This window comes from Leptosomus discolor, chromosome 7, assembly GCF_034619465.1.
Source record: "Leptosomus discolor isolate bLepDis1 chromosome 7, bLepDis1.hap2, whole genome shotgun sequence".
NCBI classification, from domain to species: Eukaryota; Metazoa; Chordata; class Aves; order Leptosomiformes; family Leptosomidae; genus Leptosomus; species Leptosomus discolor.
Genome location: NC_141397.1, coordinates 29,658,490 through 29,672,121, shown reverse-complemented (window position 1 = coordinate 29,672,121; position 13,632 = coordinate 29,658,490). Strand labels below are relative to the sequence as shown.

The 13,632-nt window shown below is 44.8% G+C and overlaps 1 protein-coding gene across 1 annotated transcript in view; it reads right to left on the bottom strand.

Annotated features, from left to right (window-relative positions):
- The window catches only part of RALA (RAS like proto-oncogene A), a 29,627-nt gene extending 17,208 nt beyond the window's left edge, over nucleotides 1-12,419 (bottom strand). Inside the window, exon 1 of the mRNA XM_086468485.1 lies at nucleotides 12,401-12,419. The gene's annotated coding sequence lies outside the window, so the exon portion shown is untranslated. The remainder of the gene's footprint in view (nucleotides 1-12,400) is intronic.
- Nucleotides 12,420-13,632: the final 1,213 nt, after the last annotated feature.

The window sequence follows — 13,632 nt, the reverse complement described above, 5'->3', positions numbered from 1 at the left end:
CACTGAAACGGAAAGAGTCAACCGGTGAACTCTTCACCAAGTAACAGAGGCCCCATCCATCTTCTAAATTATATCATGCTGCTATAAAGAACAGTGGTCCCCACATGCCCGCAGCTCTGTACTCTTAAGATGTCATCACAAGAACAGAGATCCCTCCAATAAGAAGTCACTAAACCACTAGCAAACAGTAAACAAGTTTACAGCCTTCGGGCAGTCTGCCCTAGGCTCCACGGGGCCTTAGTGCCAGCTTCTGGGCGGAGCTATGAGCTACGAGCTACACAGTAGCTTCTGAAGTGAGAATAGATAGGTATTCCACATATGTTTCAAGTCAACATTTCAGCATTTTGTTACCAAAAAGCCTCTTTGGCATCCTACAAGAAGGCTTCTGGGGAGGTACTTCCATAAAGAAATTTCTTGAAACCCATATGGAACAGCACAAGAAAGCCCTGACGAACTGAACAGCACAAACACTCTGGAACAAAATCAAGGTCTTAAAATTTTAAACTTTGCAGTGTACTGAAAAGAAAATAAAGCAGCTACATCATTATCCACATAAAGAGCTGACAAAACACACGACACTTGAGCCCAGTTGTGTGTGTCTGCAAGGATGACATAAATGGAACCTGCCACAGCCTGACTGATATTACCATATCCTTCCTTCTAACGGCCCTGGTGTTTGCAACAACTGCATGGCAAAGCAGTTCAGAAGTTGCCCTAGACAAAAATGAACCTACACTGGTTTTTGGAGAGATCGGCTACCTAAACAAGCTTGCCGGCACAAAAGACAGACCAGAAAAACACATAGCTGAGCATGGGGAAAGCTGAATTGCAGCACCTCCAGCCTATAAACAGTGGAACAACAATGCAAGTGTTGTAAGGTTCCTCACCCATAATTTAGCACCTGTTGAAGATTCCTCACTTTTTCTAAGTTATGTGATGGCTATTATGGGACATTTGGAAGAATTCTAGATACTTGCAAAGGTTTATCTGGACTAATCCAGAGACCAGTGTGAAAAACAGCAAACTTGAGCACAGCACCTAGTTTAACACCAGCAGTAAGCTTATTTTCATAGTTCAATTGACTAAAGGTACACTATGAAGTAATTTGGTAACATACACACTTACATGACAGTCTAGAATACTGTTTCTGTTTCCTCAAATTCACTCTGTGGCTAGTGCCCTATCTCAGTCTATTCTAATCACTGAGGCAGCTTAGCTTTCTGAGGCTGACAGTGCTGAAGTGTCACTTCAACACGAAGTGTAAGTCTCATGTCTTCTCTTAGATTATTTTCTAAACATGGGGGTCTGTAATCTGGAATATTAACAGAAGGCATATTTTCTATTGATTTAACATTATATACCAATAGGAGAGAATTAACATTAATGGCAGTCATGGTAGAAGAATGAACAATTACATGTCACTAGCCTGTCAAAGGTATCCATGCTACAGACTTGCACAGATTCAGAGGCAAGATGACAAGCAGGTACTATGGTATTACAGCCGATTTTCTAGCATAAGCAAAAATGAGGAATGAAAGTCTGAAATATAAGAGGGGGACATCTGCAGAAGAGGCTCCCATATCAAAATACCCATAATAGAGTCTCCTGACAAAAGTCAAGTTACATTCATGGGAGATGCTATGTAAAGTAGCTGCTAGTACTGAATTCTATTCAGCATTTGATACAAAGACACTCCCCCCCCCCCTTTATAAAAGGTAAGCGGCAACGCATAGCCTACATGAATGATGAATTTTAGTAACACAGGATTAACAACTTAGTCTTAAGTCAGCGCTATTCAACTAAGGACTGAGGGAAGCACGAGGCCACATTTAAGCAAGTGTCACCCAAGACATATTAGCTACAGCCATTTTCACTCTGTGTTTCAAGTGCAAGAAAGCACATTTGGAAGCTAACTTTTGACTGATAAGCCAGGCGTCACTCACACTCGCACAGAGCTGCTGCTTCCAGTTATTCTGGAAAGCAACGAAAATGGAGTTCCCTCAAAGGCATTATGCCAAAGCTTGCAGAATTAGCCTCAGCAGTGCACTTTTAAAAGCAGCTCAAGAGCTCTGTATTCAAAACTTTGCTCACAGCCTATTTAGTACCATAAACCCAGGGTTTTTTGTCAACCATTCTTCAAAAACAATCTCAACCATATGACTGCGTCCTTTTTGCCCCTGTACACTTATGCTTCAACATTCACTAAAAAAATTTAAGCAAGATTTAAATGTAAGCATTTTGACTTGGCTTGATGAAGCAAACTTTAAATGAAGTCTGAAGAAGGCTTCCAAAAGCCATACTTAAAAAAATACATGTTTGCCAGAACAAGTCCATAAATCAGGTTTTCCTCTAACATAAGCATCTCATTAATTGTTAACAACCCTATACTCTTCCTTTAGTTAGAAGTTCAGAATATCAGATGTGTATTTTCTAGGGAAAGCAGATATCCATACGGTCAATTTTACAGCCAGAAAGGATGACTTAAGATCCACGCTCACTAAACCCAAAACTCCACCCAAATACTTTCACTGTTCTATAGGCATGAAAGTTAACTTGTGACAGAGAAATCTAGAAACAAACAGTATCTGCAAATAAAAAACAAGCTTCCATTTGGCTCATGGCAGGCTGCACTCAATGCTCTCACAGAAGAGATGCTATCTATGTATCTTCTCTAGATTAGGGTTCTGGCTAGGGTAGAAGCAGCCTCATTGTGTTGCAGGCATCTTGCTTCACAATGAGACAAGTTCTGATCCTGATAGCTCAGGGAGTTTATCCTGATCAAAACAACTTACTTTGCCTCGTTAGCCAGTCATATAGTACTACAGCAAAACCTCACATGAACACCCTTAAATTCTTCCAAGGTATTAGCACAGACAGAATGAACACAGAAGCCTTGTTCGAAAAACGCTCGTATGAAATTCTTGACATAGAAAAAGTTTAAGCTTTCAAAGAAAGCGTTTCTGAGGCAGGCACTGCCTTCTTCCATGTGGTCAGTGCCTAGCTGGATGAAGTTTCAACAAAAGCACAGTAGGAATGCCAAAATACACACACTGTCCTTCACATATCTTACTAACTGGCTTCTGGCAACAGAGGATGCAGGGAACAAGTGCTCCAGCACGTGCAAGTACATTTACATCAAAGGCCGCCACACAAACGGTGCAAACATGCAGGATTGAACACAGGTCATTAACAAGAGACATCAAGAAACAGCTACCACCATTCTCTGTCTCTTCACAAATACAGGCAAGCGTTCTCTCTCCCCACAGGCAGACTGCATCAATACACCAGCCAAATGAAATGTAATGAAATAGGAGCATGTTGGATTTTGCATTTCAAAAAAATCCTTTTATTCCTCTAAGGAATCATCCAGCTGTAGCAAATAAATTTCATTAGTGAAATCTGACTTGGCAAAGTAAGTTACTTCATTCATTTTACGACTTTGCCATCTGTTTTACTTCCCAATTACAAATGGGTAAGTACTCTTTTGTAGAGTTATTGCAAGCGTTACTTTTGTAGCCATATTTTGTTCCGGTAACTTCGCCTCCTATTTACATTCTATGCAGTGCAAATTGCTCCTTCTAAAATCCCAATACTTTTTCTGTTTTATTCAGGGGAAGAGGATTTCATATGCGTGACTCATTGAATGAGACTGGTTCACAAATACACAAAGACTTGTAACTAACCTTTTGACTAGGTGATTCAAGGACACAGGCAGTTATAGACCTGATGTTGCATGGTAATAGAGCATTCATGAAGTTGAAACACTTCACTCCGATCCCTTCCCTTTTTAGATGCTGTTTCTACTAAAACTATTAGATCTATGATTTGAAAAATTGGTAGAGTCAATCCAGTAGACCTAAAAGACCCAATCTGGCAATGAATTGTCTTTTAGTTCAATATATGCTTGCCAATCATATGATACACGGTAGAGTTTCATGGCTATTTCACATATTATGGGCATAAAACATGCAGCAGCTAGAAACAGATGGCAGTCAGTTCATGAACTTGGTATGAAATTATTAATATTCAGGTCAATTTATCAATTTCCACATTAAGTGCCAGTGCAAGGCGGTTTTGATCTTGCCCTGCTTAAAAAAACCTCATCAGACTTTTCTTGCAGTACCACAGAAGACATTTCCACGTTGAATGCTCTCAAATTGTAAAGTAGTAACTTTTAAAAATTGCTTTTTGTTCATATGTGAATTCTCTTGTATGTGCTCTCATCATGCACATGATAATTCAGAACACTGCAGAACTGTTAAATGACTTACAAGAATGTAAGTATGCGAGTTCTAAGTTTTAACAGAACAAGCTATCTAAAAAATGTTCTTTATAAAGCAATGTATGTAGAAGTCTCAGATCAATTTCTGAACACAGAAGAAGCAAGCATAACATTCATTGTAGACTATCCAGGTAACCAAGTGAAGCAGCTATCAAAACCTTTTGACAAACAACCTAAAAATTAGCTCTGTAATCACACTCCAAAGGTAGGGAGTCTTGGAAAAGGCACCATTAAGGATGGTATACTATTGCACTTCACTAGATGGGTCCCAAGCATGTGTCTCTTCCGATGGCCAGACACACAAGAGCTGAAGGCATTCCAGCGGCGGTCACAGACCAAATCCAGTTTATTTTAAAGGCCAGGCTCCCCAGGGAAGAACTGCCATAGAAGTCCGCCTACAGTGAAATAGGGTATCTTTATCAACATTTCATTGATTGAATTTTACACATGTTGCAATGATAAACACTGCCAAGTGTGAGCTGTATTCCTTACTGTACACATGAACTTTTAAATTCCACTGAGATGTACGTGACCTAATACCTTTTCAATGTTACATGATGTGATATAGGATTTCCTCTGGCCTACAAAACTTTCACTACTGCTGACTTATGAAAACATTTCATTTCCAGCTGGTCACTTGCATGATGTCAATTCAGCTGCAGTACTTCTGTATCAGTACTTGCATCAGTTCTCCACAGAGTCAGAAGCTCATTTTACAGCTTTTTTCCTTGAGGGGTTTATTTCTTTTACCTTAATACACACACAGTCCGAGTTCTGCACCAAGTCTGGAAAAGTTAGCGTTGTTAAAACTCATTGCTGTTGTTCACAGATAATGGTCAGCATGAAAGATCTTAGTCTGCTGAGAAACAGAAACTATGTTCCTGAAAATCTCTCCTTCAAACTACTGACAAGCCAAGAATAATTATGGCATCCTGACTGGGTTAGTTATGACCACTTCAGTATTTTATCCTATTGTATTTCACCGTTTGTTTTTTGGTTTTTAAATCCTAGAATTTGGCTACAAGACTGGTTTTGCTTCAGTTCCTCCTCCCAAAATTATTTTCCCCCATATCTATAAAAAGTCTTAACTCCTAAAATTGTAGTAAAAACTATTAGAAAGATTACAATACAAAACTTTGCTCCTCAAGCAAGGCACAGTTTTCTTCAAATTTTCCAAACTACACTTAAGATCACTAGAACTACTTTACTTTTGCAATGCTCTTCAAAATACTGCAGCCTGGCAGAACTTACTTAAACTATGCATGCTATACATGCTATACACGTGGTCTCAGTGCTAACTCATACAGCCTGCAGAGAAGAATTCTTAGATTATTTCATTCGGCTATCTGTTTTGATGGCGAGAGCTATAAAGTTCAACCTTTGCAAGACAGAAAATACGACAAATAAATGTCAACCTTCATTTAATTTTAAGAAAAAGATGCTCTTCTACTAGAAAAGTTCAACATGTGCCAAACCAAGTTACCTGAAAAGATCAACTTTCCCAATAAGATCCAACGAAAAACTTTTAAAGAGACAGTACAGTAAAGGAGTTTCTCAAAATAAAAATCAGGACCTTCTAAGGTTTTTGAATGATTCCAAAACCAAACATTTCATACTTCACTTTTTGGTTCTGGAGCAAAGAGGAAGTGAGAAATTCTAGCATTTTGGTGAGCAGCTGCACTAGAAAATCTGGTTTTGGTTTGGGTTTGTTTGTTGTTTTTTTTAAGTGTAATTGTAAACCCATCAGTAAAATTAACAACTACATGCCCAAAGTTAGTGATCGACAGGGAGCCAGTTGCACAGGAGCACGCATAACAGGTTTTCCTAAAATATTTTGTGCATCAGCTAATGGCCTCTTGAAGAGCATCATCAACCTACAGATGACAACCTCCCTAGCTCTGAACCCAGGAAATACCAGTTGGCAATGCCCGCAATGGGATTCCTTAACAAAGCACAGAGACATTAAAGATGCAATACACACCGGTTAAAAGCAGTATTTTCACCTCGCAGCAGTAGCAGAAGGGTAAAAAGTTCAGATCATGACTTAAGATCCAAGTTATTATCAAAACAAGATGTAAGAAAGGGGACTGAGACACAGCTTGGATTAAGATTTAGAATTTAACTCCTCTAAGTCCAAAAGGCAGCAACAGCTCCTGCTTAACTGTTGGCACACAACCACAACCGTGACAAGTTCTTCCCACTGCGCCTGCAAAAACCAATGGGTTAACTTCACCCTTTTTAGTATTTCTGAAACAAATGAACCTATTTTTTCTTTAATCAATTGTTCTAAAAATAGCCCCTTATGTTACACTATACACTAAAACAAGTACTGACACAAACCAAATTCATAATTCAGGCTAGCAGCTTTCTTATTGTTCTTTATCAGTATTTTAATTTTTCATTATTGTACTTATCAAAGTCTTCAATAAACAGGGAAAACCCATCAAGCAGCAGCATTTTATGCATCTCAGGCTAGTGGGTATCTTCCTACCGGAGTACTCCAACATATTGCAGATCACGCTGAAGTTCAATATGAAAGTTACATGTAACGACCTTTTCTTCCTTGCAACACTAACCATTTATCAACATTTTAGGGGGTGAGCTTGCTTATCAGAAAGTAGTTTCTGATATTTAGGCTAATGCATCTGCTCTTCAAATTTGAATGACAATACAGACTGTCTAGAGAAGGAGTCTGGTGTTTTCTTTCTAGGCTAAGTTTTCCTCCTTTATTCTATACCTTACTTCCAGTGCATCTGAATGAACTGGAATCTCAAAGCCATCATGCCTGAGCAGCAGCAGACAAAAAATACACAAGCCGGAGCATGAAGGAAAGATGCTTTAACAAATCATACTCATACAGACTGGTGCTGCATCACTGACTTCACAACGTGAACTACAGCAATGTAAAACAAATTTCATATTCATTTTCAAATCAGTGACAACTTCAAAAATGTAAATGTATAAAAAGTCAGAATTCAAGTTGCAGTAAGGTGTACTGAGCTATCAGTCACAATCGTACTGGACCAGTCACTGAAGCATTGCAATGAACTCTCCATTTGGGTATCGTTAAATACCAATTTTGACCTTACAGAAACCAGTTGTTAAGAGTGTGCGATTTAAAGTGTATTTCTTAAAATACAAGAGTTCTGAGGAGAGGAATAAAGCTTTATTTCCATGTCACACTATAAAGGTGGAATTAATTTAGGTGGTTAAGTGTGCAAAAACTTCGTAATTTAGTGGTGTTATACCAAAATAGCTCTTCCACACAATAACCACTTTAATTCAGTTTCTTATTTTACTTACTCCATGGGTAACAGTGACAGATGGTTACGGATGAGCTTCCATCAGCCTTGCTCCAAGCAGGGCCTTTGAGTCCATCTACTTCAAGACCTTCCATGGCATGACTTCACCAGCCAAGGGGGATTTTTGTGACTGACACAGCATGCCTGCAGAAGTCTGTCACATTAACATTGTTTTCTTGTCTGTAACATTCTCCTATTCTGAGGTCTAAAATAAATCCCACCGGGGCAAGTGTTGCTGGAATTAACTACTTCCACACTAAGAGCCCTTCCAGGAAACAGCCCAGCTATACCAAGAGGACTACGCTGGTACAGCCCAAAATGGCAGGTTAGCTTTACTGTGCGCCATCTGATGGGCTTGGATGGGAGTACCAGCAAAGAGAAGGACTACATCACACATAGCTGGCTTTTAATGTTCTTTGCAGAAGTTTCACGTCTGGAAGACTTCCATGTTTACTGCACTGTCTTTAATGTTGACAGAAACATTTTCACCTGCCTATATGTGGGTGTTACATATAAGCGTTCTCAGACTGCTAGAGACAAGGATCAGAGCTGAAGATCAAGTTGAGCAGCGGCACAAAGGGTATTAAGTTAGCATTTCAGACAGTAAAATGAAACAGGTACCAAGACCTGAATGCATGGCTGATCCCTGCTACCTACCTACTGAGCACAGGTGCCAAGCTCCTTTGCAAAATCACATTTCCCATAATTTGCAGAAATACTTGTTCAGTCATACAGTGTATTTACATGCCACTGTTCCACAAAACCTTGTGGGCCACTGCACCAGACATTCCCACACTCTTGCATCAAATGACATAGTAAACTTACTGTTATAGAGAAAAATGCAACCCATGAAACGAACTGTACTGGTAGGAATTCAAGGTATATTGCAATTGCTTGAGCTAAGGAGCCAATACCACAAAATAAGCATCATCAATTCCACTAAAGTAACGATTGCAGAGTTACTATGCAACCGACTCTCTCCATATCTCTTGTTTGTGCTACCTTCTTTGCATTCTTGGCTCCCCTCCACGTTCACATTATAACTGATTACAGCATAGCTTATTTTGAATTCTCTATAGTAACTGGCCTTTTTCATTACATGTCCTCTCTGTATGTTGTCTAACCTCTCCTACACACCTCATTCTCCATTTTTCCCCCTCTATACACAGCCTGGACACTTCAGTGTTACCAATCTATTGTTCCAAAGGTGCTGGGAATTTTGATAGAGCAAGATAGAAGAGACAAGGCAGTAAAGACTAATCCACCCTTTAGGCAAAGGCAATCAATTCTCTCATCAGATCATTCTAAAGCAGCATTAATGCAGCCTATACTACATTTCTTTCCAACTTGCTCCCACCCCTGCTTTTTCTGCAGGAATTTCAGATTTTTTTTGCTGCTGTGTAGAGCTCCTAAGACTCAGAGTATAACCCAACCCGATGGCTGTGGGTTGCACAGCCACCAGAGATTCGACAAGCAGCTGTGCCCACTGACAGATCCTTGGTTAGTAGGTGCTCACTCTAACTCACAATAATTAAGAAAACATGACAAGAAGCAAAACAGGATGTAATAACTCCCTAGTCTGCTAGGCAAGGCATGTTTGCCATAGTTAAAGTGAGTCTAAGTTCTTTACATCCCCAAGGACTATAACTAACTTCAGATTCTGCAGACAGTAAGACTTACCAATAACATTTTAGAACTACCCCGAGAGCTAACTTTCAGTATGGCAACAGACTGATCACACATAACCTCTTCTTCCCTACTTAGTAATTTATAAAATGTAAAACATTCTGCAGAACATTCAGTGGAGGTACAGTAGTTACACCAACTGTTCTATTTTCTTGGTTCCTCACATCAATTCTTCATAAGGTAGGAAGGAGATTTAAAATAGTTGTCCCACAATTGTGTGTGTGATGTGGGCAGGCTATATAATACCTTCACATGAAGGCTGTCACTAGCCTACCAAACTACCTTGTTCACTTAAAATAGATTTCAATTTAGATGTAAAGTAATTTCAACAGCTTGGAGCCATTAGAAGTTTAAAGGAAGGTGGTTGTAAGCACTTGCAAGGGGGTGGTGGGGAGTTCCCTGTCCAGAACACACGTGATCAGAGACTTATTCCCAGGACCACTACAACTTATAGCACTCGCTAGGGTGGCAAAACAAATAAATCTAAGCTCCAAGGCAAAAGATTTTTCTCATATAATTATTTCTTCTTTAATTGTGCAACTGCAGGTAAAATAATGCTGTTGGCAATTAACCAAAACGCAGTTGCTAAACAACTTTCTAACAAGACACTGTACCTATGTCATTCTTTGATACCAGAGGCTGACATACATCAGTTTCTAAGACAGCAACATCCTTCACCCCAGCAAAGTCAGATGCCCTTGAAATTTAAGAGGAGTAAAAGCTCAGCTTTGACAGAATGCCCCTGTTTCAGCGTAACCCCTTAGAAGAAGTATATGCAGGGATGTCAGCGCCATGCCTAACGGCAGTTAAGAACACAACTGCTCCTACAGAAGTCAGGCTGAGCACGGAAGACACACAGATCACAGCAAGGTCTGCAGCAACTCTTATTTAAGTCTCATGTTAAATAAGTAACTGCCTTATCCTCACAGCCACCTCTCTACCTGCCCCCATCCTCTACCTACACCCGCCCCCCCCCAAACAGCCGAGTATTTCTATGGATTATTTACACAAAAAGTCCATGCCCACAGGTGACATGGATCACCACAAACACACAGCTAGGGGACATTTTAGCTTTCTCTTTAGCCATCAAAGATCCTCTCCTTAAGGCCCAAAAAACCCCCAAACCCACATTATTCCAACACTGCCAAAAGTGCCTGCAACTCAGAATACTTCACCTTAAAATGGTTATTTTTTTTTCCCCTGCCTCAAATTCAGAAGAACACGACAAAGTGCAGAATGAGATCAAGGACTTTGCAATAGTAAAGGAGCACATTTGCTCTTTAGCATCACAGCTCATTTAACCCCACAGCTGACCTCTCGCGAAGTGGACTGAAGGCTTTTTTTAATCCTTTCGTGCAACAGTATGTCACATTCTCCCATTTTTACAGAAAATTAAAAAAAAAAGGTAAACATTGCTAGCACGGCAATCCCTACAACTTCTACCATTTGGAGGCTTCTGCAAAAAGTCTCACAAGCATGGACTGAAGGTTTAAATCTACATGAGAGATTTACATATCGCACAGCTGTTCATCGTCCTATCAAGAACACTCACAGTTTCCCAGGATTTACGAGTTGAGGTACATGCTATTAGCTGAACAAGGCAGCTGAAAAGAAGAGGGTTTTTAATTAAGAATCCAGTTACAACCACTATTATCCTGATAATGAACAGAATGCCAGTATCTTATCCCAGTCTATGCAGCCCCTCTCCCAGGAGCTCCTCTGTTCCCAGTTTAGCTTTTCATTGGAAAAGACAAAGAATGACTGACAGCTTTTTGTGCAGAACTCTCCATAACCTGTCTCCAGACACCGAAATGCCCGCAGAGGTGTGTATCGCTTCCACTTCTGGAAGTGCGATGGTTTGCACTGCAGAACGCGAAGTCTCCTTCCAGCGAGAATCGGAAATGCAAGCTTGGAACAAAACATTAGGGTCATTCTGAGTCTGAAAATAAACATTTTGGCAGTCTTTCTGCCAGGGTGGTTCAGCAATGCTACAAAGCAGACACACATAAGAACCTCCGTCTAGGTGACTCTTGGGACACATCTGCCCCACTTAACATCTTCATTTTGAGAAAGACTCGATTAAGGGGAAGGTGCTGAAGCTATTAGCTTCCATTCAAAAGAAACCCAAAAGTAAACACCAAATTATTTACCTAACCAACTACGTAAGCATGGAAAGGCTCTTTTATACAGGGAACTTAATAGCCGTACTTTGTACTTCTTCCTTTTGTTGCAGGCAAGCGCGGGCTGCAGTTACCAGCAACGCCTTTTAACGCGTACCCCTACAGACAAGGGCAGCGCACGAAAACGAGCAGCAATTAAACGTTACAGAAACGCCGCTCTTACTCATCGTCCTCCAACCGCACCGCGGGCACCGAGGCACCGGCGCCCGGCCGCTGACACGCCGCCGCCGCGGCAGCCGCGCCGCGCAGCCCGGGCCGGCCCGGGGGATGAGAGCCCCGGCTCCTTCCCCCGCCGGCCCCGAGGCGCGGCCCCTTTGTTCGGGGGGGAAGGCGCTGCCGCCGCCGCGCTCCGCCCTCCGCAGGTGCGGGCGTTGGCCGCGGTCACCCCGCGCACCGAGGACGCGGCGGTGGGGACGCCGCACCTGCCTCACGCCAGAGCCGCGCCCGCGGCAACAGGAGGCGGGCGGACCCCGCCGCACCCCCACGCGGGGCTCCGCCGCCCCCTCCCCGCTCCCCTCAGCGCCCGGGCGGGCAGCGGCAGGCCCGGGGCGGGAAGCCCCCAAGGTCGCCGCCCGTAACCTTCAGGGAGCGGCCGGCCGCCGGGCCCCCGCGGGAGGCTCCGGGCCCCGCCCGCGGCCGCGCCCGCCTCTCCCCACACCCCAGGGTGGGGCCGACAGGCACAAACCGCCGGCCGGGGGCGGCGGGGCGGCAGCCGCACCCCAACACCGACCCCCAGGCGGCGGGAGAGCGGCAGCCGCAGTGAGCCCCCGCCCACCAACGCTCCCTCCCCACCCCCCCGCACCGGAGCGCTCCCCCGGTGGCGCCCGAGGAGGGGTCCCCGCGCTCTCTCTCCCCCTCCCCAGCCCCGGTGGCGAGGCGCCAGACGGCTCCCCCCGGCCCGCGGCGCAGCACGGCACAGCCCGCCGACCCCCGCGCTGCCCCTGACTCACCTGCGGCGGCGGGACGAGCTCCGCTGCCCGCCGGAGGAACGAGTGGGGAGGGCGGGGCGGGCGATGGGAGCCCTGGCACCGCCCCCGCGCGCAGAGCCGGCGGCGCGCGCGGCCCGCGGCGGAGGGTGGGGCGGGCCGGGAGAGGTGGGGCGGGCTGCGCTGCGCCGCGCCGCGCCGCGCGGGCGGCCGCCGCCGCAGAGGCAGGAACGTCACCGGACGCGGCTCCGCCCCACCGCCCCCGCCCGCCAGGGACGGAGGGAGGGAGTAAGGCGGCAGGGCGCGCACGTGCTGCGCTTGCGCGGCTGCACGCGCCGGGGGTTGGGCGAGGTGGGGTAGAGGAGCGGGCGCGCGGGCGCGGCACGGCCAGGCCGCCGGTTGCGCGCGGGCGGAACCTGGTTCCGGAAGGAGGCGGGGCAGCCGGCAGGCAGCTGCTTCCGGCAGGGCGCGCGTGCGGGGGGCGTAGGGTCGGGCTGTTGGGCCGGGGCGGGTAACGGCGGGGGGCGGGGACGCGGCCGTTCCCCCCGCGGGGCCGAACGCCGCGACCGGCTCGGGACCTGTTCCTGGGCCCGCTGCCTGGGTTAGCCCGGTGTGGGGGCTGCGTCCCGCTCACCCCGGCGGCACGTTAACTCGGGAGCCCAGTGGTGGCAGAGCGCCTGCTTCTCCACCTTTGTTTCAGCCAGACAGTGAGACAAACACGATCGCTTCACGTTCGCCCCTCCTTCCCCCGCAGCTAATCCCTGATCTGGCGGATAGCTGCGGCGTGTCCTGCCGTGGTAAGGCGATCAGTTCCCGGCATCTGTCGCTAGATTTATAAACACAATTATTTTTAGTGGTGAAAGCAGAACATGAGCTTTCCTCAAGGGACAGGTACGAGCTGGGAAAACGTTTAATACACGGAGTTTAAGAATTATCACGGGCAGAAGGGAACATGAAGCGCTGAGATTGTTACGGGGTTGTTACAGCCTCGGACCACACCGTGCGTGAAGGGATTTACAGATGCCAGATGAGTGAGAGACAGGAGAGGGGAGTTTCCATCTTAATAATTCAAACAACAACAACGATGCCTTAGTAACTGCGTTTTTCCCTGTTAAATCATTGGTTCAAATGGGAGCTTTGTGGAAACACAACATGATTTAATGTAAACGTAACGGAACCTGAGCATGATAGAGGAACAAGTGTGTGTTCTTGTTTTATCCAGCTGCAACGATTCAGGGCCGACACCCATTGTTGTG